Below are 26440 nucleotides of genomic sequence, written 5' to 3' on the forward strand. Positions count from 1 at the left end.
GTAGTATTTTTTTTTGAATCAATATAACTTTGATTAATTCAAAAAATACGATATGTACACGGCGATCGCCCACGATCCAGCCAAGCTCAAAGCCTATTACCAAAACAAAACAAACAACAAAGCATCACCTATATCATAAGGCTAGCTAAGTAATTCCTATATTTCTTAACATTCCATAGTCTATAGACTAAACTATCTATGATATCTTTTTCTATATTCCCACTATATCTAGTATGACCAAACACCTTCTCATTGCACATTCTCCATAAGGCGTATATTGATTCAGTAAGGGCACACTTGATAAGAATTGCTCGCCAGCTCTTTCCTTTACAGTTCTTAATAATCCAGTCCATGTCCCTGTCCTAAGGCAAAGGATTATGCGTAACCTGGATCCAGTCAAGCACCTTGACCCACACGTCCTTCAAACCTGCACAGCAAAAGAACAAATGGTTGATAGTTTCTTGTTCAGAACAAAACACACAGCTATCATCCGTGATCATTCCAAACTTTTTCAACCACTCCTTAGTTTCCAAACATCCATTACAAACCAGCCACATAATAAAGATGGCACGAGGCCTCGCATAATTGCCAAACATAAGGTGTCTCCATGCTGGTTTCTCCTCAGTACCTTTGAGAGCATTATAGATCTTCTTGGACTGAAAGATCCCTCCAGTGCTAGCCATATGAGTCTGCATCTCCTGATAGAGCAGCCTTGAATGAAGCAAGTGTTTCATCATCCAAGACTGACTCTCCTTAACCTGCATCTGCATGAAATCAGTATGTCTCAGATAATATTCATGGATCCATTTGATCCACAAGGAGTCTGCCTTCTCGTGAATATTCCACACCAGCTTCAACATGCAAACTTTGTTCCTGCATTCCAAATCCATTATGCTCATACCACCATATGCCTTAGGTCTGCAAACATTCTTCCAAGCTATGGGAGCTTTGCTGGAAATATCTTTCCCACCTGTCCACAAAAAGCTGCGACAGATAGAATCAATGTGGTGGAGGACTGCCTTAGGCAGTGGCAAAACCTGCATCCAAAAGTTCACAATAGAGAAAACTACACTCTTTATTAACTGAATCCTACCAGCATATGTTAATAATTTGGAACTCCAGTGAGTGACTTTGTTGACAATTTTATCAATCAAACCCAAGTAGTGTTTTATGGCTAGCTTTTTGCTTGTAAGAGGTACACCTAGGTATCTAAAGGGAAGCTCACCCTCCCTAAATTTTGTAATTTTCCTAAGGATCTCCTTATCCCTATCCCTCACATCACTAGTGTATAAGAAACATTTAGTAGGATTCATGCATAATCCTGTAGATTTAGAGAAGGAAGCCATTTGAGCAATAAGCAGTTCCACAGATTCTTTGTCTCCTCTAGAGAACAATAAAAGATCATCAGCAAATGTAAGACTTACAAGTTTTAACCTTTTGCACTTAGAGTGATAGTGGAACTCAGGATTTCTGTCCAACTGTAGCAGCAGTCTTGTAAGATACTCCATCATAAGTACAAAGAGCAAGGGGGGATTGGATCTCCCTGCCTAATCCCTCTTCTTGCCTTCATGGTTCGAGTATGCATCCCATTTATGTTAAACCTGTAAGTGACAGTGGTGACAGTTTGCATTATCCATTTGATAAACTTAGCAGGAAAACCAAATTCTTCTAAAATCCTCTCTAAAGATCTCCAGTTAACCATGTCATAAGCCTTCTGCAAATCTATTTGCATCATACAATTAGGGGTAGTATGTTTCCTCTCATAACCTCTTACAAGCTCATATGCTAGCAGAACATGATCCTTCAATTGATGCCCTTTCACAAATGCTGCCTGATTTTTTGAGACAAGGGAAGGAAGCACAGTGCCTAGCCTACAGGTTAAAATCTTGGAGATGATCTTGTATATTGTTGTACAACAAGATATAGGCCTATAATCTTTGGCAGTCTGTGCTTGGTTAGATTTAGGGATAAGAGAGATCACTGAAGTATTAATCCCTTGATGCAGTCTGCCCTGAATAAAGAAGTCCTCCACAGCTTTATAGACATCTCCACCTACAATATGCCAAGTGTCCTTAAAGAATTTGGCTCCAAATCCATCCAGGCCTGGGGATTTATTATCATTAATCCCTTTAAGGGCTGCTAGAATCTCATCTTTAGAAACAGGTCTGGTAAGAAAATTCCTTTGATCCAGATTGACTTGTGTCCCTTGTCTCATGGCAACACAATTCACCTCCTCCAGGTTCCCTTCAGTTGTGCCCATAAGAGAGGTATAAAATCTCAACACCTCCTCCTCTATGTCACTCTGCTCATGTACAATACTACCATCTTCCCTAGTCATGCTTCCAATAAAGTTCTGTTTACTTCTCTGCTTTATGGATGCATAGAAATAGCTATTGTTCCCATCACCAGCTTTAATCCACTCAAGTTTGGCTCTTTGGGCTATATCCTCTTGTTCCATCTTTGCCAATTTTAACACCAGGTCAGTATGCTCCTTAACCTTCAGAATTAGCACAGGATTATGCCTATCAGCAGACAGAGATTTCTGGGCCTCAATAAGGGTACTCCTAGCTTCCATCAGCTTCCTTCTCAGGCCAGACAAAGGCTTACTAAAATTCCTCAGAACATGGACTAATTTTGAGTTTGTGCCAGATAATATACATGGGGTTACCTGAGAGATGTTGTTGCCAGTTTTGAAGAACAATTTGATGGAATCCCTCCAGATGAGTCACATTGTTCCTAAATTTAAACAACCTGCTCCTTCTCCTCACATGATCATGTCTACTAAGACACAATAGGGCATGGTCTGAAACCTGAGGCTCTTGAATTGCAAGGGTCCAATCCTGATAAGCTGTGAGCCAGTCAATGTTTGCAAGCAAATGATCAATTCTGGAATAAATAATCCCATCCACATGTTTATTCGACCATGTGTAGTACTCACCCACACTATCAAGCTCAGCCAAACCTGTGTTGTCCATCATTACTTTTAAGTCTCTGATTTCACCATCACTCACCAATCTGCCTCCAACTCTGTCTTGTGCTTTAATCACATTGTTAAAATCGCCTATCAAGCACCAAGGCCCAACCTGAGTAGCATTTATCCCAGCAATATCTATCCACAGCATTTTCCTCTGCTCAAGCTTATTCAAGGCATATATTGTCGTTAGCCAATACAAGAAAGTCCCACTACTATCATACACCCCACAATGCAGTAATTGATCTGTAGCTCTCACCTTCTTGATGTCATACTTTCTACTATTCCAGCTAAGCCAAATCTGTCCGTTATAGTGATTTTCATAATTGTCTAAATAAGAATCATGAATTCTCAGTTTATTCCGGATACCACTAGCATTATTCCTCTTCACTCTAGTTTCTACAAGAACTAAAATATTAGGCCTAAGATTATTGAGACGGGAGCTGATCTCAGAGATCTTACCTGACTTATTTAACCCCCTCACGTTCCAAGAAATCAGCATCATCCTCCTTGGATCACTAACCCTTCATTCACAAGAGTTAGTGGATCAAATGAGTTGTCTTGGCTAATTTGAGCAACCCCTTCACTGATAATTGCTTTTCCCTTCCTTTGTCTTTCAATAGTAGTCCAGGCTTCCTCTGCATTAACACTAGGCTGAAGCACTTCTGGTGGATTTTGAGTTACCTCAGTGTGTGTGGACTTCCCTTCCCCTGCTTCTGATTGTATATTCTTAGGTTTCCATTGTTTGACAGGTTTCTTCACTGTAGTATCGAGACAATTGTGACCAATTCGCTGACACCTTTCACAAAACTTTGGTCGCCAATCATACTCCACAATCTGCTTCCTCTTGTTTCCTTCAGCATCCCTTATGTTGATTTCAGTTATTGGAGGCTTCGTAACATCCATCTCCACAAGAATACGCGCGTACGAGACTCGCAACTTGTTAGCTGTGCACTCATCTGTAACAAGTAGAGTACCTAACGCACTTCCAATCTTACTCAAACTCCTTTGCCCCCTGTTATACCCCAAAATTTTCCCGCATCTTTTTTCAAGAAAACCTCAATCTAAAAATTAAGAGTTTCATATAATCTTGGATTTTCACATCCTGATTTATGAATACTTGATTTTTAGAATTCTTTCTTATACAGTATTTTGGCTTGCTGTTGAATTTATTCTTACGCAAACGCCAAGTACTGTTTATTGCTTCACACACGCTATTTATTTGATATTTGTTTACAGATAAATAGTACTGACGCAATTGGTACAGAATTAAATCTTTTGCAGGCGCAGAGTCCGGGATTCAGACTGTACTGGTAAACAAGTAAATTATTACTAATTTTTGTTTCCCACTAACTTTTGTACTATATTCCATTATTTTCAAAATCTCTTTTCAAATCTCTTTTTCAAAAATCAAATCTTAACTTTATTCTACACATCTCTCTTTTTCCCAACACTATCATACACTCTCTTTCAAATCTTACTTCCACTCAAATTTTCCTTTTGTACGGAATCACTTCATTCCCCAACGTCTCTATCCTTCTTTTCATTCTATAAATACCTCTCATTTTTTTTCATAAAATCTCACATCAAATTCTAAATCATTTCTCAAATTTCTACTTCATATCCATTCTCTCTTCCTCCCCGGCAAAATGGCGAAGCGGATGGAAACATGTTTTCTTATGGTCATCACCATTGCTACGGTGATCATGTCCTTCTTCTGTCTGCATAGTCCTGAAAAATGTGGACCTGCGATGGTTACACTCCCGATAATCTATTTTCTGTTGGTCATAGCATGGGTTATTAATCGTCATTCTTAAAGTTTGCCGTATCTTATTTTCTTAAATGTACCGTTTATTCGTCGTACTGTTCATTATAGTATGTAATGTTTGTACTGTCAGTATTAAATGTTGTACTATTTGTCATATTGTTGCTTAATTATTCAGATAATATTTTTGTGTGTTTTGTGCCAGTCAAATATTTATGTTTCTGTGCATTAAATGATTTTTAGGGTTATTATCGGTAATTTTGCTCGCGTACAGTAAATAATAATTATTTATTATGTCTTTGTTTTTTAACAAGTCATGTAAATAAACTTTCATCTTTCACATAAAACAAAAACAACAAAAAGAAAATTAACTTTGACTGTTGATTTTTCACTCTAACTGTTACATGCCTGAATAGTCAGTTGACAGTCAAACTGCTGACAGTACAATTCTCCGTGTTTTGTACCATCAATCAAATCAAACTTTTGCATTTCAAAATTCCAAGATTTTTGTCCTAGAAGTCTTCTGAATATCACATGATTAGCAGAGACTCAGCACTGCACAAAAATCAGGTACGCTTAACTGTCTCCTACACAAACAGTCCCTGATTAGGGTTTCTTGTTTTTTCAGGAGAAACAAGTTTTTGAGACCTCAAATGGATTTCATGAACCTCCATACATCTCAAAGTACCATCATACAAATTTTCAAACTTCAATTCACTCAGACGCACCGTCAGCAGCTCAAACAGTCAACAAACGACCCATTTGACCAAAAAAGTCAACAGACAGTCAAAAATGAAATTTTTTGTCAACATCCATATTTTGTCAAAGGATTCATCATTTGATCATTGGATGATCATAATTCATCAAGGAAAGATCAAAAATCAACAAAACCCTAAGATTCAAAATTAGGGTTTTCTCCTAAAAAGTCAACTGAACTTTGACTGGTCATAACTCTCTCATCCTTCATCCAAAAAATTCAAACCAAAGCTCATTTTGAAGGAAATTCAATTATCTTTCAAATGAAATTGGTCCCATGGTCATTAGGTTCACCATTTGAAAAATATGAACCAAGACATTACAGGTCATTTTCAAAGTCAACAAAAAGACACTTTTTTCAAAAGGATACACAAGGAGCATCAAAAATCATTTTGACATGAGACCAAAGACATTGGTTAGAGGACTCTTTGAGGTTTCCAAAAAGTGCAAGATCTCCTTCATATGACAAAAATTTAGGGATTTACACCTTGTTGAAATTGGCTAAATTTTGGGAAAATGCATAAAACCAACATTGCTCAAAAATGTATTTTTTCCAAATGGGGCCAAGTTTTCATGGTTCAAACATGTTTGCCATGATATTATGGGCCTCCCACGACCAAGACAAAGCCCACACCATTTTTATCCATTTTTGGTTTAATTTTATCCTATTTTAAGATTAAATGAAAATGGAAAATGGAAGGATAATGGATAGCTTAGTTTCTAAGCATGAGTCATCCAAGAATCTTTAATTTTCTGCAGAAGATTGAGGTACAAGGCAAGAGCATTGAAGAGAAGCAAGACTTGGTCAACAATTCAAAGGTTTTAATATAAAAAAATCAAGAATTCAACAAAGGCAACCAAAGGCTTCTTGGCTTCAATTCTAAGCACAACATAGCTTATAAATAGCTTAGAGTACTTCACAAATAAAAACCACGAATTCAGAAGAGAATCTATGCTTGTAACCATACTTGTAATCACTTAAATTTTTCAAAGAAATTCCAAATTCGAATTTTGAATTCAAGTCAGTTTCAATACAAACTAAACATTCAAACACCTTCCTCAAGTATCACTGAAACTATTCCAATCATTTCCCAGCCTTGAAACCCACTGAACTAAGCACTACAGGTCACAATTTACTCAAAATAAAACCAACTCTTATCTGATCATTCAGGCATGTTTAACAAGATGTAGACATATATTTGAACTTAGCTTAATGTCCTGATCATTTCTGGACATTTAATTAAAGTTTGGGAGCCTGTACACGAAACTACCATTTTAGGGTTTCTTAGTTCAAATTTAGGGTTTTTCGTTAGAACCAAAAATAGGACAAATTAAGGGCATGGTTGAATTCAGTAGATTGAGACGAATCGAATGGGCATGTTGCGCCAAATTTATATTCATGTTTGACCCTATTCGCTATTTTGCAGGTTTAGAAGGTATCTATTACAGCGCTTTTATTACAAAAATGTTATTAAAGGTGCTAGCTGGAGGTTGAAGACGATGAGGTGTCCTCACCTCATTGGATAGAACGCGCGCGCCAGTGTTTTTGAATTCTGGGTTCCCATGTGAGCTTTACATCATCTTTCCATGTGACCTCAATTTCTGGGCCGTCTGATCTCATTAAACTCTCAATCCAACGCATCAAAACACTCATCCTTACCATGGTCCTCATTTAAATACCACATCTGATCATTCATCTTTTTATTTTCTATTTTATTTTAATTTCTTTGTGAAATTAATTAAAAATAGTTTTAAAAATCCAAAAAATACACAAAAAATATTTTTAAGTTTCTAAAATAATATTTTATTTTCTGATATAAAAATATTTTATTTTTCTTCATTATTTGAATATTTTGTGTAATTAATTAGATAATATGCATATATTTATCTTTTAATTATTTTCACCCAATCAAAAATCATAAAAAATTTGTTCTTTATATTAAATATTGTTTATATATTATAGGCTAATTTTGTACATATTTAGAATAATTTTCTCTTTAAGTTTTAATTATTTGTGTAATTATTTATATAATTATGTGTTAATTAACTTAGTAAATTTCAAATCAATTTCAAAAATCCCAAAAAAATTAGTTTTGTTTTAAAATTAATTAACAAGCATTTTGAACATATTTTGAACTTAATTTTTAGGTTTGAAATTTATTTTCATCTTTTTTACTCATTTTAATTTAATTAATCATGCATTAATTATAATTAAAAACAATCATAAAAAACCAAAAACATTTCTTTTATTTCCTTGCAATTTAAATTCCTAAATAAATGTATAGGTTGTCAAATTCATGTAAATAGCGTAGTTTACATTTCCTGCACAATCGATGTAATAGCGTAGATTTACTTTCCGCATTTTACATTTCCGCATTTTAAATTCCAGCACATATAAACTGCGTACATGCCAAAGATAAAATTGAACTGTTAGATCACTAACTTCAAAGATAAAATATCTGAATCCAAACACAATCACACTTGCACCTCTTAGGGTAATCCCTTTCTCATTCTTTTCAAAATCAAAATCAAATTCTATTATTTCAAACGCAAAAGTCGAACTTTTGTTTATATCCGGTGAAAGGATAGATTTTTAAAGGAAATAGGATAAAGACCTTATAACTCAGGGTAGACCTCCTAATTTGCTTGCTCAAATCAAAACAAACAAATCTCTCATATATCATTGTTTTTCAAAATAAAACTTTCAAAAAAAGACAATACTTTGTATATATCCAAACGAGGATCATTACGAAGTTAACGTTCTTTTTTCAAAAAACATCTTTTGAAAGATAAAAACACTTTGTATACATCCGCACAAGGATCATTACAAAGTCAATTTACAAAGGTATTTGGAACCACATACGAGCATTTCAAGGCAATCGAAAAGTAATTGAAAACAAGTGAGCTAAGCAAATTAAAAAGCCCATGGATAACCATGGATACAAAGGGTGCTAACACCTTCCCTTTGTATAACCTACCCCCTTACCCAGAATTTCTTAAAGGTCTTTTTTCTGTTTCTTTTATAAACCTTTCCTTAATTGGATAAAATAAAAGGTCGGTGGCGACTCTCTGATTTTCAAAAATACAAAAGCAGAAACAAAAAGAGTCAGTTCGCGTATCTCTCCGCGAGAGGTATGGCAAAAAACCGAGCGCGCGACAGAACTGGCGACTCTGCTGGGGATACTTTCTAAAAAACAAAATGTTTTCAAAAGGGTTTACCTTTAGAGAATAGATTATTCCTATGTTTTCAATTGTTTGACTTGATTGCTCTATTTTTCAAAAGGTTGTTTGGGTATTTTGCTTGTGTGAAAGATTCTAACCCGAATCTCGAGATACCTTAAGTATGTGACAATAGACCAAGGAAACTGTACGGCATGTACCGATACGGTTGATCTGGTAGTCACCGTTAGTGCGATACTTTGGTTTATACTGATGTCCCTTGAAAACGATCAAGGAGTATATTAGGCTTCCGAAATGTCATTAAACACTAATTTGTCTTAGAACCTTTTAGTTGAACTTGACTTGTGGCCTATTAAGTGGCTAGCTTTGAAGTTGATCGAAGTTAGTTATCCTCGAGGAATATTTTGATCGGCCGTCCGAGCGCCGTATTGAGATGTTACCTCCAAGGATCATAGAACCCGAATACTATTCTAGGACAGGTTTTAACCAACTCAACTTCAGTGGGGAGGGTATCACCTATCAGCTTCATGCAAGCCTTTAAACTTAAGGCTATTGTTTGATTTGTTTTTGTGTGCCACATGTTTGACATCATAACATCATAAGCATCATAAGCATATCATTTTCTCACTAATCATTTCAAGGATCAAAGAGTTTACCTTTGTTTTGTTATTGTAGGTAATGGCTCCCGCCACCAGAGATTACATCCGAATCAACATCTCAACGGTGCCATCTGAACTGAAAAACTTAGTATCAGAATTCCCCAGGAATGTTCAATTCACCGAAAAGCACGGTCACCTACTCCATTTGGTTACCTCAAAATTTAAAGAAGACATGATACGGGTCCTGTTCCAGTTCTTTGATCCCGAACATCATTGCTTCACCTTTTCTGTTTACCAGTTAGTACCCACTTTGGAAGAGTTCTCTGAACTAATTGGATTACCTATTCGAAATCAATTACCTTTCACTGGTTTAGAAAGGATTCCAAAACCTGAAACCATTGCTGCTGCTTTACATTTGCGAAAGTCAGAAATCGAGTCCAATTGGGAAACAAAGAGTGGAGTTAAGGGTTTGCTTGCTAAGTTCTTAATGGAAAAGGCTCGATTACTACTAGAAAACAAAAGTTACCCAGCTTTTGAGGAGGTTGTGGCTCTTTTGATCTATGGGTTGGTTTTATTCCCTAATCCCGACCAATTCATAAGTGTGCACGTCATCAACCTTTTCCTAACCCGTAACCCGGTACCAACATTGCTGGGAGACATTCTACATTCTCTACACACTCGTACCATGAAGAAACGAGGAACTCTTATGTGCTGTATACCACTACTGGCTAGGTGGTTTACATTTCATCTTCCCCGATCAGTGTTGAGAAATGAACAAAGAATGCAATGGTCTCGCAGGATTATGTCTTTGTCTCATTCAGATATCCGGTGGAACAACTTCTTTCAAAGAGACATTACTATCATTGATCATTGTGGAGAGTACCCTAATGCGCCACTACTTGGCATCAAAGGGGGCATCACTTATAATCCCTCTTTAGCTTTACGCCAATTCGGATATGCACGGAGCAACGGTCCTCATGACATGATTATCCGTGGCATTGTGTTTGATTACGAGGATGATTCCCACAGACATCGACGAAGGTTCATACATGCGTGGGGAAGTGTCTATAGAATAGAAAGCAAAACTTTGGGACAATGGAATTCTATTCCTATGGAACCTTACCTCAGATGGGTTCGGGCTCATGCTCAGAAACTCATCATGCCATATCCCGCTATTCTACCTGTGACTATTGAGCCGGAAGCCGAAGGAGACGAACCTCAAGTTATTCTACATCCGGATATGCCAACTGACCTGGAAGAGTTGCAAAAATCTTGGGTTCAACTAAAAGAGGAAAGAGATACCTTCAAAGCACACTGTCAAGATTATGAGAGAAGATTATTGGAGCTCACCGGACAACTCCAAGAAGAGCAGCAGATCAACACATTCCTGGGTGCAAAGAGAAAGCGTCCATGGGAGACCTGAGGGATCCTTCACTTTATTTATTTCTGTTTTGTAAGCCCGAGTGAGGCAAAAAAAGAAAAAAAAAAGGAGAAGAAATAAATTGTTTTGACTAACAAATGTTTGTTTTTCTTTTGTTCTAACAAATCTAAACTCTAAGATCCTTGAAAACATTGCATATACATTTCATTCATTGCATATACATTTCATTCATTGCATATACATTGCATTCATACACATTGCATAACAGGTTCACATGACGGATTTCTCATCTCCTCGCTGTTTATTTCAGTCAGAAGAGATGGAATCTGAAACAAGCATCAAGAATCTCGAAGCACAGAACGCCCAAGTTCAAGTGGCAATTTTGGAACTGGCAAAGGGGCAACAAGAACTGAAAGCCCTGATGATCAAGAAGAAAAAGAAGCCCAAAGGATCTGTAGGCTTGAGCCAACTGAAAAGAAAGATCAAAATCCCAGCCAAAAAGTTCAAAAAGCCACCGATCCCTGAAATAGTCGGTGATGGTGAACAAGGAGACAATCACAGCAACCAGGGTTCTGCCAAACCCTCTCTCTCTTCTAATGAAGAAGATTATCGTTCTGGAGACGAACAGGATGATGACAAGTATCAGCAGTTGGAAGAACGCATGAAAGCTATGGAGATACAAAAAATACCTGGCTTAGATTTCAATGATCTGGGACTCATCTCAGATGTTGTTATCCCTCCAAAGTTCAAAGTTCCTGTCTTTATGAAATATGATGGAGTTTCTTGCCCAAAACTACATCTGAGGTCCTATGTAAGGAAGATACAACCTCACACAACAGATAACAAATTGTGGATTCACTTCTTCCAAGAAAGTCTGTCGGGTACACAACTCGAATGGTACTACCAGCTGGAAAGTACCAAAGTTCACACCTGGGAAGATTTAGCTGCTGCTTTTTACAAACAGTATCAATACAATGCTGATCTTGCACCAACCCGTACTCAACTAAGGGGGCATGTCCATGGCACCAAAAGAAAGTTTCAAAGGATATGCACAAAAATGGAGAGATATGGCTGGAAGGGTTCAACCACCCTTATCTGATCGCGAGCTGGTCGACATGTTCATGGGCACTTTAACTGGCCCTTTCTATAGTCATTTGCTGGGAAGCTCATCATCAGGTTTCACTGACCTGATATTAACTGGGGAACGTGTCGAAAGCGGCATTCAAAATGGAAAAATTCAAATAGGCTCTTCCTCTGGTACTACAAAAGGCCCATCAGTGGGAGAAATGAGGTCAACACAATGCACAGTCTGAAAGGTCGCAAAAGTGAGCAGCACCAATCTGTGGGGGCAGTTCTGATCTCCGCATCTGCACCTCAAAAAGATCAACAGCCAAAATATACGCGTCGACCAGATGCGCCAAGAAGAAATTTCACCAGAATCAATATGCCAATCTCTCAGGCATTGCAGCATTTTCTAAAAGCAGATCTGATCACATTAAAAGATCCTCCAAAGAATGTCAACACTTCCTCTCCGAGTTATCGCCCTGATGCAACGTGTGCGTATCACTCAAACTGTCCAAGACATGACGCAGATCACTGTTGGGCCCTGAAAAATAAAATACAAGACATGATAGATGCTGGGGAAATTGAGTTCGATCCTCCAGAAACTCCAAATGTCATCACGGCACCCATGCCGAAGCATGACAAAACTGTCAACGGTATCCTAGACACTATTTACATCTATGATGTGACCGAATTGTCAACTCCGCTCCTCGAAGTCAAAGGAAAGCTAATCCAAGCTGGTTACTTTCCAGGTTGTGACCCTGATTGCTTTTATTGCTCATACCTGCCCAATGGTTGTGAAAATCTGAGAATGGGAATTCAAAAATGGATGGATCGCCGTATCATTATGTTTGAGAGGCTCCCTTCTATGGATGTTTTATGCGAAGTCTTTGCAAACGGGATGAAAATAGAGGATGTCTCAGTGATCTCCAGCTTACCATTCAAAATCTCTGCCAAGGCTCCTTTCAAAATTTCCGCTACACTCAAAGTAGCATCAGTAATCATTGCTAGTCCAACTCCATTTCCATACTCCTCAGATAAAGTTGTCCCGTGGGGTTACGACACTAATGTTTATGTCCATGGAGTTAAGCAGGGTACCTCGACTGAAGAGGCCACGAAGTTAGCTGCTCCAACTATGGATAACATTGTGGGTACCAGTAAGATTACGAGAAGTGGAAGGATCTTTTCACCAGAAATTTCTCCAAATGTTGCTACTGGCCCAGTCCAGGTCCCAGTTCCTAATCAAGATATCGACGCTCGAGGAAAAAAGCCACAAGTTGAGCCAGTTCAAATACCGGTGGAGGTCACTGTTGAAGATCCATCGAAGCAAGAAATGGAGGAAATATTGAAAATCATCTGCAAGAGTGATTACAATATTGTCGAACAACTGGGGCACACTGCTTCAAAAATCTCAATGCTGTCTCTGTTAAAGTATTCAGAAGCTCATGCCAAAGCTCTGATGAAGTTCCTGAAAGCTGCGCATGTGCCTCAAGAGATTTCAGTCGATCAATTTGAAAATTGTGTTGCCAATCTAACAGTGACCAATGGCCTCGGTTTCTCTGATGTTGATCTAACCCCTGCTGGAAAGAATCACAATAAAGCCCTACATATCTCCATTGAATGTAATGGCACCACTCTATCTCATGTGCTGGTAGATAACGATTCTTCTTTGAACGTGTTACCAAAAACAGTACCGGAAAAGCTTGACTTCGAAGGAGTTGTGTTACAACCAAGCGATGTTGTGGTAAGAGCCTTCGATGGGTCAACAAGAACAGTGTACGGAAAGGACGCCCTTGGATACATGGGGCAAATGCTGTAACTTCTACCCTGCATCATAAGTTGAAATATCCAGTAAAAGGAAAGATTGTCACAGTTTATGGCGAAGAGGAATATGTGGTTAGTCACCTGAGCAATTCCAAGTATGTTGAGTTGGATGACGAATTCATCGAAACTCCCTGCCAATCTTTTGAGGTGGTCTCTCCAGATGTCTCTACTACCAAGCATATTTCTGCTACTCCAACTACAACTATGGCTTCTCTCAAAGATGCCAAAGCTGTGATAAAAAAAGGTGATTGCACAGTATGGGGACAGCTCCTCGATATACCTTACAAATCCGACAAGCTAGGCCTGGGCTATGATAGTGGAAATCAAAAGAATGATCAAAGTCCTTGTTCTGGAGGATTAATGTCACATTTCATCAGCCAAGGAGTAAAAGCCATTGAAGACGATGGAGTGTTCTTGAACCATATCATTCAGCCATATCCAGATGAAATTCCACCCATTTCCATGGGAATGTGGGATACTTTGGGAGATCCAAGCGGCGGATATAATTATCAATATACCGCACCTCATAATTCTTTTATTGCTATGGAAGATATTACCCCAACTGGATGGGGTGATCAATTTGAAAATGACAAAAGTCCCAGCACTCAGCAATATCAAAATCCACCTAAAGAAGTTTGGGATACGCTAGGAGAGCCAAGTGGCAAATATGACTTTATGGTGAAATATTTCGCTCCTCCGAGCTCACAAATCGCCATGGAAGACATTGTCCCAACTGGATGGGATGAACATTATGATGACAATTTTACTCCTGAAAACACCAGGGAAACACCAAATAACGAGGGTTACTTTCTGTCACAGTACACTACTCAACAGACTGCACAGGTCTCCCTCATAGACATCATCCCGACTGGATGGGACGGCCTTATCGAGCATCTCGCTCAGCCAACAGAGATATCTCAGTCTGGGCTCTCGTATCCAGCAGAGTATATCACTTATCCCGAAAGATCACCGACTCATTTCCCCACCAATGAAATCAATGCTGTGGAAGATGAAGAAGACAACTGCAACTGGAACAGCTGGATACTCCCTGCTCACCACAATGGATTGAACAACTGGGAAGCTGAGGATGTGATCTCCTTTGACCAGGAGTAAATGCAATTCCCTGTTTTCGTTGTTTATATTGTGCAAAGATAAAAATGGTTCCTGTACTATCGAACCATGGACTTGAAAGCTGTGTGCCTTGCCCGAAGCACACTTGTCCTTTTATAAGGATTTGTCATATCATGATCATGTGCATTCATTAAAATCATGGGACGTTTGCATATTCAAATTTTGTGATCCTTTTTTCTTTGCTTTATTCATTTTTTCAAATAGCTATGTTTTCTTACACACACTCACATAATAAATGTAGATTCACATTCACTCCGGATCCTGTCGATAATGATTCTGCTATTGCCCGTCATGACTTTGAAAATCCGATCTACCAAACTAAGGACGAAAGTGAGGAAGATTGTGAAGTACCAAGAGAACTTGCAAGGCTGCTAGAACAAGAAGAGAAGGCTATACAGCCTCATGAGGAACCAATTGAGGTTATCAACTTGGGCAGCAACGAAGAAAAGAAACAAGTCAAAATAGGGGCTGATTTAGAACACAGTGTCAAGCAAAGACTGATTCAAATGTTGCAAGACTATGTCGAGATATTCGCCTGGTCCTATGAAGATATGCCAGGCCTTGACACGGAAATTGTGGTTCATCGCCTGCCAATCAAAGAAGGTAGCACTCCAGTCAAGCAGAAACTACGAAGGAGTAGGCCTGATATGTCAAAAAAGATCAAAGACGAGGTTGAAAAGCAATTCAATGCCGGCTTCCTGAAAGTTGTAAGTTATCCTCCTTGGATAGCTAACATCGTGCCCGTACCTAAAAAAGACGGGAAAGTCAGAATGTGTGTAGACTACAGAGATCTGAACCGGGCAAGCCCCAAAGATGATTTCCCTTTACCTCACATCGATGTACTGGTTGATAATACTGCACAATGCAAGGTATTCTCCTTTATGGACGGGTTCTCAGGGTACAATCAAATCAAGATGGCACCCGAAGACATGGAAAAAACAACCTTCACAACACCCTGGGGAACCTTTTGTTACAAAGTAATGCCCTTTGGTTTAAAAAACGCAGGAGCAACCTATCAACGTGCAATGGTAGCTCTATTTCATGATATGATTCATCAGGAGATAGAGGTGTATGTCGATGATATGATTGCGAAGTCCAACACCGAAGAAGAACATCTGGGTCATCTACACAAGCTGTTTGACAGACTCAAGAAATATAGGTTGCGACTGAATCCAAATAAGTGTACCTTTGGAGTAAGATCCGGCAAACTCTTAAGTTTCATCGTCAGTAGCAAAGGTATTGAGGTTGATCCGGCCAAGGTCAAAGCCATTCAAAAAATGCCTATACCCCGTACCGAGAAACAAGTCAGAGGATTCTTGGGACGTCTGAATTACATCGCCAAATTTATTGCCCACGTGACTACTACTTGTGTGCCGATCTTCAAACTGTTGAAGAAAGATCAAGTGGAAAGGTGGAATGACAAATTCCAGTTAGCCTTTGACAAAATCAAAGAGTATCTCCAAAAACCGCCAATCTTGCTACCACCTGTGGAAGGAAGACCCCTGATAATGTACCTAACTGTGTTAGAAGATTCAATTGGGTGTGTACTGGGGCAACATGACGAGTCCGGCCAAAAGGAGCATGCAATCTACTATCTTAGCAAAAAGTTTACCGATTGTGAAACAAGATACTCACTACTCGAAAAAACTTGTTGTGCCTTAGCATGGGCGGCTCGCCGACTAAGACAGTATATGCTAAATCACACCACTTTCCTAATCTCCAAAATGGATCCTATCAAGTACGTGTTCGAAAAACCTGCTCTCTCTGGAAGAATAGCAAGATGGCAAATGATCCTAACAGAATATGACATTCAATACACTTCACAAAAAGCAATCAAAGGAAGTGTGGTAGCTGATCATCTGGCTCATCAAGCAGTGGATGATTATCAAACATTGAACTTTGACTTCCCAGACGAGGACATTATGCTAGTCAATGACTACAAACAACCAGGATCAGAAGAAGGACCCGAGCCAGGATCCCGGTGGACTATGGTTTTTGACGGAGCTTGTAACGCACTTGGCAATGGCATCGGAGCTATGATCATTTCTCCTGCAGGAGGTTATACACCATTCACTGCCAGATTATGCTTCAACTGCACTAACAATATAGCCGAGTACGAAGCATGTATTCTGGGTCTCAAAGCTGCAATCGATCTAAGAATCAAGTTCCTGAAGGTCTACGGAGACTCGGCCTTGGTAATTTACCAAGTCAAAGAGGAATGGGACACGAAGCACCCGAATCTAATTCCTTACAAAGAATATGTGCTGAGTCTGATTCCTTATTTCGAAGAAATCACTTTTGAACACATCCCACGCGAGGAAAATCAACTAGCTGATGCCTTGGCTACCATGTCATCCATGTTCAAAGTCAGGTGGGACAATGAGGCGCCGACGATCACCATTTACAGACAAGATGAACCATCCTACTGCAATGAGATCAATGCCGAAGAAACGGGAGAAAAACCATGGTTCCATGAAGTAAAAAGATATCTCGAAACTCAGGAGTACCCTGAAGGGGCGTCCATCAACGACAGAAAGTTTCTAAGGAGGTTTTCCGCCAAATTCTTTCTAAGTAATGGAACCCTATACAAACGCAACCATGACTCGACTTTACTTCGTTGTGTAAACAAGAAGGAAGCAAAACAGATTATGGAAGACATACACGATGGTGCCTTTGGTACTCATTCAAGTGGACATACAATGGCTAAAAAGATCCTCAGAGCAGGTTATTACTGGTCTACCATGGAGATGGACTGTCATCATCATTCCCGAACCTGTCACAAATGTCAGATATATGCAGACAAGGTACATGTACCTCCAGTCCTGTTAAACGTCCTGACAGCTCCTTGGCCTTTTGCAATGTGGGGTATTGATATGATTGGAGAAATCAAGCCCACTGCCTCCAACGGACATCGCTTTATCCTGGTCACCATTGACTACTTCACAAAATGGGTAGAAGCAGCTTCATTTGCTTCTGTCACCAAGAATGTTGTGGCCCGGTTTATCAAGCACAATCTCATTTGTCGGTATGGCATTCACGAAAGGATCATCACGGACAATGGCACAAATCTAAACAACAAAATGATTACTGAACTTTGCACACAATTCCAGATCAAACATCATAATTCTTCTCCATATCGACCAAAGATGAATGGCGCAGTGGAAGCTGCCAATAAAAACATCAAGAAAATCATACAAAAAATGACAGTAACCTACAAAGACTGGCATGAGATGTTACCTTTTGCTCTTCATGGTTATCGCACATCTGCGCGTACTTCAACAGGGGCAACTCCATTCTCCTTAGTCTATGGTATGGAGGCAGTTCTTCCAATTGAAATTCAAATCCCTTCCCTAAGGATTATGAAAGAAGCCGATCTAGACGAAGACGATTGGATTCAGACCCGGTTAGACCAGATAAACTTGCTTGATGAGAAAAGGCTCGCAGCTATTTGTCATGGTCAATTGTACCAGAAGCGCATGATCAAAGCCTTCAACAAAAAAGTCAAAAGTCAAGCATACCAAACTGGTGGCTTGGTTGTCAAACGCATCATCTTACCACAAGGTGATCCCAGGGGCAAATGGACTCCCACTTATGAGGGACCATTTGTAATCAAGAAAGTATTCTCCGGCGGTGCCATGTTGCTTACCACCATGGATGGCGAGGATTTCCCACACCCTGTGAATGCGGACATAGTCAAAAAATACTTCGCTTGAAAAGAAAAGCTCGCTAAGTTGAAAACCTGAAAGGGCAACTTAGGCAAAAAAATGAGCGTCTCGGTGGATTGAAAACCCGAAAGGGCGGTCCAGGCAAAAATTAGAGACTAAATAATACTATCCCGGTAGGCTAAAAACCTGAAAAGGCAGCCTAGGCAAAAGTTAGGGAATAAAGCGTACAACTATGTTCAGTTCAGCTGCCTACTCACCATCAAGATTCAACATATCGAAGACGTCGATCAGTCCAATCACTTTCTTCCAACAAGCGAGGGATGAGATGTTCGAAGACAGATTGGCAATAGCAGAATTGAAACTTGACTGGATTGTTTTCACATAGCTATTTATCTTTATAAATATTTTCCAAAGCTTTATGACAATTTCCTACTACTAGGAATGTTGTTTCCTTGAACTAATCAGCCTATCATGGCTCTTTTTCAAAAATCAATGCAGCTTAGGCTCAAAATCAACGTTTTCACTTTTTCTGTTTTGAATACGTAAACGTCCCAATGATAATTTTGAATGAACATGTGCATTTGAATATGATTGATGTTTACCAAAAAAAAAACAGGAACAGCATTCAGGTAATGTCTCAATCATTGGGACATCATCCCGAAATCATACATCAGAAGAAAATCTCCAACAGAGATGCATTTCTCAGCAAATTCCTCGATAAGATTTTTCTCTCCAAACGAAGTGATTCGAGAAATCTTATCCCCCAGCAGGGCTGTTCCAGATTACTATCTCCAGAAGGTGTGGTCTCCACACCAGGACTTGGTCAAATAGTGCATCAGAGGATTATGCATATTCCTCATTCCCACTCAAAAGATCATCAACAATCACAATACCTTCATCTCCAGATGACTGACTAGCTGGGATTTATTTTCCCAATTATACATCATATATCATACATCATACATCATACATCATACGTCATACGCATATTCATACACAGCATATAATATTTCATGACAAACGCATACATAACATGCATATTTCTCCTTTAGTTAGAGAATCTCATGCATTACATACATCATGCCATTGCATATCACTAACTTGATTTTTCAGGCAGACGGATGTCTTCAACAAAGATGTTCTCAATCACATACAGTGTTCCCCTTGAACTCTATTCAAATAAGCAGTTCTCTCAGATATAATCAAGACAAGGATTCATTCTGAAGAGATCTCTCTTTTCAAATTACTTATCAACTCAAAAAACAAGCAACGCAGATCTAAAGCTGATACCTCAGACGGTTCCAGAACGATCTACCATCGAAGATCTAAAGCTGATACCTCAGACGGTTCCAGAATGATCTACCATCAAAGATCTAAAGCTGATACCTCAGACGGTTCCAGAACGATCTACCATCGAAGATCTAAAGCTGATACCTCAGACGGTTCCAGAACGATCTACCATCGAAGATCTAAAGCTGATACCTCAGACGGTTCCAGAACGATCTACCATCGAAGATCTAAAGCTGATACCTCAGACGGTTCCACAATGATCAACTTTCAAAATCTTAAGCGGAAAAACTTTGGACAGTTCCATAACAATCATCCTCCTAGACTTAAAGCGGTAACCTTGGACGGTTCCGAAACAGTCAACACAAAGACTTTCAAATCCTTCATCAAGATATAATCAATGGATTCATTCTGATGAACAAACCATCAAACACATTTTCCAGGGGGCATCTGAAAGCCCATCCCAGGTAATGTTTCAATCTTCCAACCATATTTCTCAGACAACATTCAAAGACAAATTCCAACATCACTCCCGATGGAGGTAAGTGCAAATTTTCAGGGCATCTAAAATATTCAATCATCTTCCACCTTCAGATTTCAGACAATCTCTTCAGGTTTAAGAAGATTGAATAGGGGCAACTGTTATACCCCAAAATTTGCCCGCATCTTTTTTCAAGAAAACTTCAATCTAAAAATTAAGAGTTTCATATAATCTTGGATTTTCACATCCTGATTTATGAATACTTGATTTTTAGAATTCTTTCTTATACAGTATTTTGGCTTGCTGTTGAATTTATTCTTACGCAAACGCCAAGTACTGTTTATTGCTTCACACACGCTATTTATTTGATATTTGTTTACAGATAAATAGTACTGACGCAATTGGTACAGAATTAAATCTTTTGCAGGCGCAGAGTCCGGGATTCAGACTGTACTGGTAAACAAGTAAATTATTACTAATTTTTGTTTCCCACTAACTTTTGTACTATATTCCATTATTTTCAAAATCTCTTTTCAAATCTCTTTTTCAAAAATCAAATCTTAACTTTATTCTACACATCTCTCTTTTTCCCAACACTATCATACACTCTCTTTCAAATCTTACTTCCACTCAAATTTTCCTTTTGTACGGAATCACTTCATTCCCCAACGTCTCTATCATTCTTTTCATTCTATAAATACCTCTCATTTTTTTTCATAAAATCTCACATCAAATTCTAAATCATTTCTCAAATTTCTACTTCATATCCATTCTCTCTTCCTCCCCGGCAAAATGGCGAAGCGGATGGAAACATGTTTTCTTATGGTCATCACCATTGCTACGGTGATCATGTCCTTCTTCTGTCTGCATAGTCCTGAAAAATGTGGACCTGCGATGGTTACACTCCCGATAATCTATTTTCTGTTGGTCATAGCATGGGTTATTAATCGTCATTCTTAAAGTTTGCCGTATCTCTCATTTTCTTAAATGTACCGTTTATTCGTCGTACTGTTCATTATAGTATGTAATGTTTGTACTGTCAGTATTAAATGTTGTACTATTTGTCATATTGTTGCTTAATTATTCAGATAATATTTTGTGTGTTTTCTGCCAGTCAAATATTTATGTTTCTGTGCATTAAATGATTTTTAGGGTTATTATCGGTAATTTTGCTCGCGTACAGTAAATAATAATTATTTATTATGTCTGTGTTTTTAAACAAGTCATGTAAATAAACTTTCATCTTTCACATAAAACAAAAACAACAAAAAGAAAATTAACTTTGACTGTTGATTTTTCACTCTAACTGTTACATGCCTGAATAGTCAGTTGACAGTCAAACTGCTGACAGTATAATTCTCCGTGTTTTGTACCATCAATCAAATCAAACTTTTGCATTTCAAAATTCCAAGATTTTTGTCCTAGAAGTCTTCTGAATATCACATGATTAGCAGAGACTCAGCACTGCACAAAAATCAAGTACGCTTAACTGTCTCCTACACAAACAGTCCCTGATTAGGGTTTCTTGTTTTTTCAGGAGAAACAAGTTTTTGAGACCTCAAATGGATTTCATGGACCTCCATACATCTCAAAGTACCATCATACAAATTTTCAAACTTCAATTCACTCAGACGCACCGTCAGCAGCTCAAACAGTCAACAGACGACCCGTTTGACCAAAAAAGTCAACAGACAGTCAAAAATGAAATTTTTTGTCAACATCCATATTTTGTCAAAGGATTCATCATTTGATCATTGGATGATCATAATTCATCAAGGAAAGATCAAAAATCAACAAAACCCTAAGATTCAAAATTAGGGTTTTCTCCTAAAAAGTCAACTGAACTTTGACTGGTCATAACTCCCTCATCCTTCATCCAAAAAATTCAAACCAAAGCTCATTTTGAAGTAAATTCAATTATCTTTCAAATGCAATTGGTCCCATGGTCATTAGGTTCACCATTTGAAAAATATGAACCAAGACATTACAGGTCATTTTCAAAGTCAACAAAAAGACACTTTTTTCAAAAGGATACACAAGGAGCATCAAAATTCATTTTGACATGAGACCAAAGACATTGGTTAGTTAGAGGACTCTTTGAGGTTTCCAAAAAGTGCAAGATCTCCTTCATATGACAAAATTTGAGGGATTTTCACCTTGTTGAAGTTGGCTAAATTTTGGGAAAATGCATAAAACCAACATTGCTCAAAAATGTATTTTTCCAAATGGGGCCAAGTTTTCATGGTTCAAACATGTTTGCCATGATATTATGGGCCTCCCACGACCAAGACAAAGCGCACACCATTTTTATCCATTTTTGGTTTAATTTTATCCTATTTTAAAATTAAATGAAAATGGAAAATGGAAGGATAATGGATAGCTTAGTTTCTAAGCATGAGTCATCCAAGAATCTTTAATTTTCTGCAGAAGATTGAGGTACAAGGCAAGAGCATTGAAGAGAAGCAAGACTTGGTCAACAATTCAAAGGTTTTAATATAAAAAAATCAAGAATTCAACAAAGGCAACCAAAGGCTTCTTGGCTTCAATTCTAAGCACAACATAGCTTATAAATAGCTTAGAGTACTTCACAAATAAAAGACCACGAATTCAGAAGAGAATCTATGCTTGTAACCATACTTGTAATCACTTAAATTTTTCAAAGAAATTCCAAATTCGAATTTTGAATTCAAGTCAGTTTCAATACAAACTAAACATTCAAACACCTTCCTCAAGTATCACTGAAACTATTCCAATCATTTCCCAGCCTTGAAACCCACTGAACTAAGCACTACAGGTCACGATTTATTCAAAATAAAACCAACTCGTATCTGATCATTCAGGCATGTTTAACAAGATGTAGACATATATTTGAACTTAGCTTAATGTCCTGATCATTTCTGGACATTTAATTAAAGTTTGGGAGCCTGTACACGAAACTACCATTTTAGGGTTTCTTAGTTCAAATTTAGGGTTTTTCGTTAGAACCAAAAATAGGACAAATTAAGGGCATGGTTGAATTCAGTAGATTGAGACGAATCGAATGGGCATGTCGCGCCAAATTTATATTCATGTTTGACCCTATTCGCTATTTTGCAGGTTTAGAAGGTATCTATTACAGCGCTTTTATTACAAAAACGTTATTAAAGGTGCTGGCTGGAGGTTGAAGACGATGAGGTGTCCTCACCTCATTGGATAGAACGCGCGCGCCAGTGTTTTTGAATTCTGCGCCAGTGTTTTTGAATTCTGGGTTCCCATGTGCGCTTTACATCATCTTTCCATGTGACCTCAATTTCTGGGCCGTCTGATCTCATTAAACTCTCAATCCAACGCATCAAAACACTCATCCTTACCATGGTCCTCATTTAAATACCACACCTGATCATTCATCTTTTTATTTTCTATTTTATTTTAATTTCTTTGTTAAATTAATTAAAAATAGTTTTAAAAATCCAAAAAATACACAAAAAATATTTTTAAGTTTCTAAAATAATATTTTATTTTGTGATATAAAAATATTTTATTTTTCTTCATAATTTGAATATTTTGTGTGATTAATTAGATAATATGCATATATTTATCTTTTAATTATTTTCACCCAATCAAAAATCATAAAAAAATTGTTCTTTATATTAAATATTGTTTATATATTATAGGCTAATTTTGTACATATTTAGAATAATTTTCTCTTTAAGTTTTAATTATTTGTGTAATTATTTATATAATTATGTGTTAATTAACTTAATAAATTTCAAATCAATTTCAAAAATCCCAAAAAAATTAGTTTTGTTTTAAAATTAATTAACAAGCATTTTGAACATATTTTGAACTTAATTTTTAGGTTTGAAATTTATTTTCATCTTTTTTCCTCATTTTAATTTAATTAATCATGCATTAATTATAATTAAAAACAATCATAAAAAACCAAAAACATTTCTTTTATTTCCTTGCAATTTAAATTCCTAGATAAATGTATAGGTTGTCAAATTCATGTAAATAGCGTAGTTTACATTTCCTGCACAATCGATGTAATAGCGTAGATTTACTTTCTGCATTTTACATTTCCGCATTTTAAATTCCAGCACATATAAACTGCGTACATGCCAAAGATAAAATTGAACCGTTAGATCACTAACTTCAAAGATAAAATATCTGAATCCAAACACAATCACACTTGCACCTCTTAGGGTAATCCCTTTCTCATTCTTTTCAAAATCAAAATCAAATTCTATTATTTCAAACGCAAAATCGAACTTTTGTTTATTTCCGGTGAAAGGATAGATTTTTAAAGGAAATAGGATAAAGACCTTATAACTCAGGGTAGACCTCCTAATTTGCTTGCTCAAATCAAAACAAACAAATCTCTCATATATCATTGTTTTTCAAAATAAAACTTTCAAAAAAAGACGATACTTTGTATATATACAAACGAGGATCATTACGAAGTTAACGTTCTTTTTTCAAAAAACATCTTTTGAAAGATAAAAACACTTTGTATAAATCCGCACAAGGATCATTACAAAGTCAATTTACAAAGGTATTTGGAACCACATACGAGCATTTCAAGGCAATCGAAAAGTAATTGAAAACAAGTGAGCTAAGCAAATTAAAAAGCCCATGGATAACCATGGATACAAAGGGTGCTAACACCTTCCCTTTGTATAACCTACCCCCTTACCTAGAATTTCTTAAAGGTCTTTTTTCTGTTTCTTTTATAAACCTTTCCTTAATTGGATAAAATAAAAGGTCGGTGGCGACTCTCTGATTTTCAAAAATACAAAAGCATAAACAAAAAGAGTCAGTTCGCGTATCTCTCCGCGAGAGGTATGGCAAAAAACCGAGCGCGCGACAGAACTGGCGACTCTGCTGGGGATACTTTCTAAAAAACAAAATGTTTTCAAAAGGGGTTACCTTTAGAGAATAGATCATTCCTATGTTTTCAATTGTTTGACTTGATTGCTCTATTTTTCAAAAGGTTGTTTGGGTATTTTGCTTGTGTGAAAGATTCTAACCCGAATCTCGAGATACCTTAAGTATGTGACAATAGACCAAGGAAACTGTACGGCATGTACCGATACGGTTGATCTGGTAGTCACCGTTAGTGCGATACTTTGGTTTATACTGATGTCCCTTGAAAACGATTAAGGAGTATATTAGGCTTCCGAAATGTCATTAAACACTAATTTGTCTTAGAACCTTTTAGTTGAACTTGACTTGTGGCCTATTAAGTGGCTAGCTTTGAAGTTGATCGAAGTTAGTTATCCTCGAGGAATATTTTGATCGGCCGTCCGAGCGCCGTATTGAGATGTTACCTCCAAGGATCATAGAACCCGAATACTATTCTAGGACAGGTTTTAACCAACTCAACTTCAGTGGAGAGGGTATCACCTATCAGCTTCATGCAAGCCTTTAAACTTAAGGCTATTGTTTGATTTGTTTTTGTGTGCCACATGTTTGACATCATAACATCATAAGCATCATAAGCATATCATTTTCTCACTAATCATTTCAAGGATCAAAGAGTTTACCTTTGTTTTGTTATTGCAGGTAATGGCTCCCGCCACCAGAGATTACATCCGAATCAACATCTCAACGGTGCCATCTGAACTGAAAAACTTAGTATCAGAATTCCCCAGGAATGTTCAATTCACCGAAAAGCACGGTCACCTACTCTATTTGGTTACCTCAAAATTTGAAGAAGACATGATACGGGTCCTGTTCCAGTTCTTTGATCCCGAACATCATTGCTTCACCTTTTCTGATTACCAGTTAGTACCCACTTTGGAAGAGTTCTCTGAACTAATTGGATTACCAGGGTGAATCTTTTTTTTCTCTCTCCTACATTATTTATTTCAAAATGTAGGAGAGAGAAAAAAAAGATTCACTCATAATCTCCAGCATTTATTTTAAAATTCAATGGTTCAGATTCATTCTCACATTCTCATATAAATATGGCATTCTCATATGATATGCCCTCATATAGAGGGCATATATATATATATATATATATATATATATATATATATATATATATATATATATATATATATGTAAATGTGTTTTTATTAACGTGTATACTTTCTTTATGGTGTTAATTTGAGATATAGTAAATGTGTTTTTTTTAACATGGAGTTAGTATTCAAACTTAAGTTTAATGATTTTAATTTTTTGTTGAATTTGATTTTTTTTTTTATTTAAGACATATTTAATCTATTATATTTTTTTATTATTACTAAAAAAAATACTAATTAATTTAATTTTTAATTTTAATAAAATTAAATATGTATTTTATTAAATTGAATAATATTACATAGTCATTCACATAATTACTTTTTTATCTT

This window comes from Vicia villosa, linkage group LG6 (assembly GCF_029867415.1).
Source record: "Vicia villosa cultivar HV-30 ecotype Madison, WI linkage group LG6, Vvil1.0, whole genome shotgun sequence".
NCBI lineage: Eukaryota > Viridiplantae > Streptophyta > Magnoliopsida > Fabales > Fabaceae > Vicia > Vicia villosa.